This window comes from Mustela putorius, unplaced genomic scaffold (assembly GCF_011764305.1).
Source record: "Mustela putorius furo isolate JIRA1106 unplaced genomic scaffold, ASM1176430v1.1 tig00000407_pilon_pilon_pilon, whole genome shotgun sequence".
NCBI classification, from domain to species: domain Eukaryota; kingdom Metazoa; phylum Chordata; class Mammalia; order Carnivora; family Mustelidae; genus Mustela; species Mustela putorius.
Window position 1 is genome coordinate 8,749,716 of NW_025421373.1, and position 8,143 is coordinate 8,757,858.

The 8,143-nt window shown below is 38.3% G+C and overlaps 1 non-coding gene across 1 annotated transcript; it reads left to right on the top strand.

Annotated features, from left to right (window-relative positions):
* The first annotated feature begins 1,137 nt into the window (after window positions 1-1,137).
* LOC123391968 lies at window positions 1,138-1,247 on the top strand. Its single transcript, XR_006606643.1, has one exon. It is a non-coding gene; the product is annotated as a U6 spliceosomal RNA (small nuclear RNA).
* Window positions 1,248-8,143: the final 6,896 nt, after the last annotated feature.

The following is an 8,143-nucleotide window of genomic DNA, read 5'->3' on the forward strand; positions in this document are numbered from 1 at the left end:
TACCTCCCAAGGGTCCAGCTCCAAATACCATCAGACTGAAAATTAAGGCTTCAACGTATGAATTTGAGATGATACAAACATTTAGTCCTTGCACTGGTCTCCTTACTCTTGTTCCTGGGCCTTGACATTTGTTGTTCCCCTTGTCTGAAACGTACTCTCTCTTCCATGTTCATATATTTTCTCCCTTCCTGTCTTCAGGCTTTTCCTCAAATAGCACTGGTTTCTTATCAGTGAGGTCTTCCCGGATCTCCCCATTTGAAATTATCTCCTATGGACCTCCCTAACCTCTTTTCCTATTTAATTTTTTATCACAACTTGTATCATCTTCTTTCACAGTTTTGAGTAACCCCAGAAGTAGACACTGTGCCAAGATTTCAAGGGTAAGTGATTCCTTAAGAGATGCTCCAAAGTTACACCATTGAAGTGCAGAAGAAGCTGGGGTATTTTTATGTCAACTTCCATTAGTCATTGGCTGAAGGCTTCTTGGGGATAAAGTATTAATTTATGCTTTACTCAAGGTGGACAAATAAGCTTTCTGTGACTTTGGAAAAAGTCTCAAAGCAAAGACATGCAGATCTCAGCTCCTGGAATGGGAAGATGCACACCGAAGTGGTAATATGATATGGTATTCAGGGTTATGAGTGCAGCACCAGTATCTGCTACACCATCTGACATACCATATAGTTTATAGGGATATATCATATGTATCACATATTATAACATATGTGTGTGTGTATGTGTGTGTGTGTATTCCCACTTCCAGAATGTAAGCTCTATGGGGGCAAGAATTGTCTGTTTAGTTCTCTGCTGAACTTAGAACAATGCCTAACAACCTGGTACATGCTAGTGTTGAATAAATACTTTTAAATGGATTAATGGTATAGATCAGAGATTTTAAACTGTGCATTGTGACCTGCTTAGCAGGTCATGAAATTAATTTCACAACCATCAGTAATAGAAAGAGAGAGAAAAGAAGTATATTGCTGGTAGTAAGGGTAAGTACTGTTTTATAGAATTTTGCACTATAATATAGTGATTTAATGTACATACTATAATTATTCAATTAAAATAAAACATATAAATTAAGTTTATATTGGGTCCTATTATAAAATGTACTTTTCACTCAGTGTTGTCATTTTTGACAATAACGATCAAATTTTCACTTTGGAATTGGAATGATACTGAGAAGATTAGTGGGGCCCCTGCACAAGGATGACATGCAAATTCATGAAGGGTCCCCTACTTTTGGAATGCATTTGAATTTAAATGACCATCAGCTTAAAATAGATTGCTCTTGTGTGTGTATGTGTGTGTGTGTGTGTGTGTGTGTGTATGCTATTATAACCACAAAACAAACACCTATAATAGGGACACAAAAAACATAGCAAAAAACAAACAGCACTGAAAACCACCAAACCATAAAAAGACCAAGAGAAGAAGGAAGGAACAGAGGACATCAAAAATAACCAAAAAACAATTAAAACACAATGTCAATTACACACCACACAAAAACAATTAACACGATGTCAATAAATAATACCTATCAATAATTACTTTAAAGTGAATTAAATGATGCCATCGAAAGACATAGGGTGGCCGAATGGATTAAAAAGAAAAACAAAACACCGAGGCCCATCTCTGTTGCCTGTCACAGGCTCACTTCAGATCTAAAAATGCACAGAGGCTGAGAGTAAAAGGATGGAAAAGAATATTCCACAAAAAGAAAGCTGGAGTATATATCAGATAATACCAGTCTTTAAAATAAAGACTGTAACAAGACAAAGAAGGATATTACATAATGATAAAAGGGTCAATCCAAGAAGAGGATTTAACATTCATACATATTTATGCACCCACACTAGAAAAAGTGAAAAGTATAAAGCAAACATTAGCAGACATAAAGAGAGAAGTTGACAATTATACAGTAATGGTAGGGGACTTAAAAAACCCACTTACATCAATGGATAGATCATTCAGACAGAGAATTAATAAGGAAACGACCTTAGATGACACATTAGACTAGATGAACTTATTATATACAGAACATTTCATCCAGAAACTGCAGAAAACACATTTATTTCAAATACACATGAAAAATTTTCCAGGATAGATCACATGTTAGACCACAAAACAAGTCATAAAAAACACAAAGAGTTTAAAATCAGATCAACCATCTTCTCTGGACACAATGGTATAAAACTAGAAATCAATTACAAGATGAAAACTGGAAAAAACACGAACATGGAGCCTAAAACAACATACTCTGAAACACATAGTGAAGCATTCAAAGAGGAAATCAATGAAGAAAACAAGGAGGAAAGCAAAAAATACCTTGAGAGAAACTGAAAATGAGAATGCTATTTTCTCAGATCTATGGGACACAGCAAAAACAGTTCTAAGAGGAAAGTTCATAATGATACAGGCACCTCAAGAAACAAGGAAAGTCTCAAATAATATGACTTTATACCCAAGAAACTAAACAAAAAATAAAAATAAACAAAACTGAAAGTTAGTACAAGGAAGAAAATAAGATCACAGCAGAAATAAATGAAATAGAGACTAAAAAAAAAAAAAAAAGGAAAGATCTATGAAACTAAAAAGATTCTTTGAAAAGATAATAAGAAAATGATGAACCTCTAGCCAAACTCATAAAGAAAGAAAGAACAAGATCTCAAATAAATAAAATAAAAAATGAAAGAGAAGTTACAAGTGATATCACAACAAAAAATAATAAGGTATTACTATGAACAATTATACAACAACAAATTGCAAACCTAGAAGAAATGGATAAATTCCTAAAAACACACAACTTTTAAGACTGAATCATAAGGAAATAGGAAATCTGAAAAGACTAATTGCAAGCAATTAAAATTGAATCGGTACTTTGAAGGTTTCTTAAAATGCAAAAGCCCAGGACCAGATAGTATTATAGTGAAATCTATCACACATTTAAAGAAGTTGTAGTATACATACATGTGTAAAGATAATGTAATATTACTCAGCCATGTAAAAGAATGAAATCTCACTATTTACAACAATAAAGCTAGAGAGTATTATAAGTGAAATAAGTCAGTCAGAAAAAAACAAATACCGTGTGATTTCACTCATAAGTGGATTTTAAGAAACAAAACAGATGAACCATAAAACAGACTCTTAACTCTAGAGAACAAACTGAGGGTTGTTGGAGGGGAGATGGATAGGGGGATAGAAGAGATGGGTGATGGGTATTAAGGAGGGCATTTGATTGTGATGATCACTGGGTGTTGGATGTGATTGATGAATCCCTGAATCCTATACCTGAAACTAATATTACACTTTATGCTATCTAACTGGAACTTAAATAAAATTTGGAAGAAAAAAAAAGAATAAAACACCTAGGAATAAATTTAACCAAGGAAGTGAAAGATCTGAAAACTGTGATATTGATGAAAGAAATTGAAAACAAATTCTTCAATTAATTAAAGGAAATAAGTGAAAATAAATGCAGAGATAGACTATGCTAATGGATTGGAAGAATTAATATTAAAATGTCCATTTTACTCAAAGACACCTACAGATTCAATGCAATCCCCATCAAAATACCACAGGTATTTTGCACACAACTAGAACAAGAAGTGCCAAAATTTGTATGAACCACAAAAGACTCTGAAAGCCAAAGCAATCTTGAGAAAGAACAAGAATACTGGAAGTTTCATGCTCCCTGATTTCAAACTGTATCACAAAGCTGTAGTAATCAAAACAGTATGGTACTGGCATGAAAACAAGACAGTGGATAGACTAAAAAGACTCTAGAAGTAAACCCACTCATATATAGTCGGTTAATCTATGATAAAGATGGCAAGAATATGCAATGGGGAATGGACAATCTACTCAATAAATAGTATTGGGAAAACTGGACAACTACATGCAAAAGAATGAAACTGGACCACTTTTTTACAATACATAGAAAATTAAACTCAAAACTGGTTAAAGACATGAATGTCAGATCTAAAGTCATAAAATTTCCTGAAGATAACATGGGTAGTTATTTATGATATTAGTGTGTGTCTTTCTTTCTTTCTTTCTTTCTTTCTTTCTTTCTTTCTTTCTTTCTTTTGTCTCCATCTTCTCAGTTAAGAGCAGCAAAACCTAAAATAAAGAAATGGACTTACATCAAACCAAAAAGCTTTTGCACAGTGAAGAAAACCACTAACAAAATGAAAAGGAAACATACTGAATAGGAGAAGATGATTGTAAATCACACATCCAATAAGAGGTTAAGATCCAAAATATATAAAAAACCTACACAACTTAATATACAAAAAACCAAACAACCTGATTACAAAATGGGCAGAGGATCTGAATAGAAGACCTACAGATGGCCACAGGCCAGTGAAAAGATTCTCAATATCATTGATCATCAGGAAAATGCAAATCAAAGCCACAATGAGATATCACCTCTCAGTCACCCCCGTAGGCACAGTGGATCTCCGTTCAGTTGCATCAGGTGGGGTGTGGCTCTAGGTAGGGTCTGTTGAAACCAAACCAAACCAAACCAAACCAAACCAAACCAAACCAAAACCCCACTAGTTTGCTGGGACCAGAAGAGTCAGGATGAGCCCTTTGGGAAGTGAAAGTACACTACCCAAAGGATGTTTTCCTATTAATTTCAACAATCCTGTGTAGGGAGAATAAACAGAGGGAAGATGTGGAGGGGTGGGTGGGGGGAGAGAAGACAGAAGGGACCAGAAAGGCAGGGAGGAAGGGAGAACGGAAGGCAGGGGAGGGGAAGGTGGGGGAGAGGACAATAGAAGGAACAATTTTTTTTTTGGTCCCCTGACCTGGGGGCCTGCTGTCTTGATCCTTTGCAACGAACTGGCCTTTTTTGGGCCAGGAACACAGATCCCCTCGCCTACAGGCAGGAGCTCCTGGCCCCGGCCTAGGCCTATTTTGATCAAAACCATCCATCCAGACGGAGTCAGCTCTTTTCTGTCCTCAGACAGGTCCTTGGGGTGGGTTCCTGGGTTGGTAGGAGCAGAGCTAGGAAGAGCTTGTGGCCCCACTCTGAATAAATCATCAGCTTGCTGGCTGTTAGCTAAAAAGTGGGGAAGACACCAAATCTAAAAGATTATCATTTGATCTGCTGTTCCTTCTCTCTCTCTCTTTCTTTAATTTTAAAAGGAAAGTTCACTCTCTCTCTGTCCAGCCTATGGTGTATCAAACAAGCTGCTTCCTTTTGGAGCAAGGAAAGCCTCCATGAAGGCCGAGGGGGGTCGAGCTGCACGGCTGGGGCACCATTTGGCAGGAGGGGTGCCTGCCCCATCAGCTTGGGCTGGAACAGCCATGGCCAGTGGCTTCTCTCAGCCCTTCCAGGCCCTCTCCCTCAACCTGCGGAGCTCCTTTGTTGGCTGGAATCCTGAAGCCAACTTTTGCTCCATATGGGAGGAATGGGGCGGGCAGAGGCTACTGTCTACCTCGGGATTCACAATTAGAGAAAGAGATGAGCTGGGCGGTTGGCAGGGTCTCTATTCCTTGCCCTCTTCACCGTGTCTCCTGTTGTCTAATAATTCTGGGGCAGGATGGGCAATTCAGAGAAATCCTCTGTGCCAGGGCCCTCCGTGTGGATAGGCGGTGGCTGCCAAGGCAAACAGCACACTCCGCTCCACCGAAAGGCAAGCCCCGCCTCTCATCGCTCGCACGAGGAAGCCGACCTTGGCACAGTGCGGTGCGCGCAGGTGGGTGGCACCAGCCCTCTTCACCTGTACTGGGGATAAAATGATTTGTTTTACTGGAGTTGTGCTCCCTGCCCCCTATCATTCAGCTTTAAATGGGTAGTGGATCAAAGGTCTTAGGCCAAGTGGCAATTATACCTTTGCTTGAGTCAGTTGGCTTATCGTCTTCCTGAATTCAAAAGGCGCAGGACCTTGAACGTCTTGGGATTTTACAGTCTTACCAGAAGTGAGGTTGTTCTCAAAATTGTCCTGATGTTTGCTCCCCTCCTGATAAATACCTTAAAAAAAAATTTTTTTTTTTTAATTTATTTGAGGAAGAGAAACAGAGATAGGGACAGAGGGCATGAGACAGGCCCCCCGCTGAGCAGGGAACCCGACGTAGGGCTCGATCCCAGGACCCTGGGACCATGGCCTGAGCCGAGGGCAGACACTTAACCGGATCACCCAGAAGTCCCTGATAAACACCCATCTTAAAAGGAGTCTGCCTCTGTTTTTATAACCTACACAAATCTTCCAGGAGATAATACTTCTGGCGACGTTTAATGTCTGTTCATGCTGTTGCAACCTGAGCCGATCGCTTGGTGCAGGGTTTCTATGCTGCTACAATGTCACTTCATTTATAAATAGAACGGAGGCCTTAAAGGGCAGTACTAGCAATGAAGCGGAATGTCGCTCATATACTTCTTTCAAAAATGGAGAGGTTTTAAAATTTTTGTATTGTGTTAATTTTTTTATTGAAGCATAATTTTAATTATTTGTATTGTGTTTCTTTTTTTATTGAAGCATAATTCACAGTGTTCTATTAGTTTTAGGTGTACAACATATTGGTCCAACAATTCTGTCCATTCCTCAGTGCTCACCACAATAAGTGTAGTTGCCACCTGTTACCATACAGTCATCACAATATTATTGACTGTATCCTCTGTGCGGTACTTCTCATCTCCAGGGCTTACTTATTCTATAACTGGAAGTTTGTACCTCTTTATCCTCTTTCTTTATGTAACATGTTCTTCACACCCCCTTCTGGCAACCACCACTTTCTTTGTTTTCTGTATTTATGAATCTGTTTGTTGGGTTTGCTTTTTACAGATTCACATCTGTAAATCTACTCAAGTTGCTATTTGTCGTTCTCTGACTTGACTTAGCATAATATCCTCTAAGTCCATCCATGCTGTCATAAATGGCAAGGCTTCATTCTTTTTTGTTGCTGAGTAATATTCCGTTGAATATATCTACCACATCTCTTATCCATTCAGTTTTTATGGGCACTTGGTTTGTTTCCATATCTTGACTACTGTAAATAATGCTGCTATAAATATATAAAATGCTGCTATGCTATAAACATAGATCTTTTCGAATTAGTGTTTTCAGTTTCTTTGGGTTAATGCCCAGCAATGGAATGACTGGATCATACGGCATTTAAAAATCAGGAGATTTTACTAAAAATGTATAGTTGCAGCTTTTCTTGAAAGAACACTGTTTGTCTCCCCAGGGTCTCCCATTCCCATCTGTCAACAGTCCGCTGGCCCTGAGCGGTGGCTCCTCTGTCACATGGTGCTGGCTTCCTGTTGTCTCCCGGACCTGGAAGCCAGCTGCTTGCCAGTTGTTATTTATTATTTCACTGGTGGTGTTGTTTTTCCTAGACTAGACAAACATTTTTCTTTGTCTAGGTTGCTACTAAAAGTAATAAAATAAACATTAAACTGATAGAGCCCCCTGTTTCTAGGGAACATGTGGGAAGATTCTAATGGTCAAAGGGAAGGATGGTTTTATCTCCAGACTCATTTCTCTTGTTTGTGTCGCCTTCTGACTGCTGTGCGAATTCGTGACTGTGACACCATGTATATTCATTTTCAGCATTCCACACATTCTGAAAAGGCAATTCACATGCTATAGCTTGTCTTTGGTGTTACCTTCATCCTTTTCTGATGCTTTTTATGACACCTCAAAGAAACTAATAACAAATGACTCAAGAATGTCAGAGACCAATGGATCAAAGGTAAGCAGTGGAATTCACCATGGTCATTAGCAAAGGCCAAAAACAAAATTTAGAAATAATAGGAGATGTGTGTTTTTCCCTTTTTGCTGGAGAAACACATTGGCTGGCTGAAGAAACACATTGTCTATATTTTGAAAAATCACTGTTAGGTCTCATCAGAGACCACACTCACTTTTCATCACATGTGGGTTTAATTTGCATTAATTTTCTTCAGAACCACATGTAAGATTCTGCAAAGGTACTCAAGTTGCTAATTATGAATACCCTTTATTTCCACAAAAGCTTCAAATTAGAAATTTTAGGAAAGTGCTTCAAGACAGAAGACAGGTTCTAGAACAAAGCCTCAAGATATCAAATTCAGAAACTAACTTTATTCCTGTTGGTCTGGATTGGAACGCAGATAGAGTGATAATGAAAAAAGTAGATTTTATTA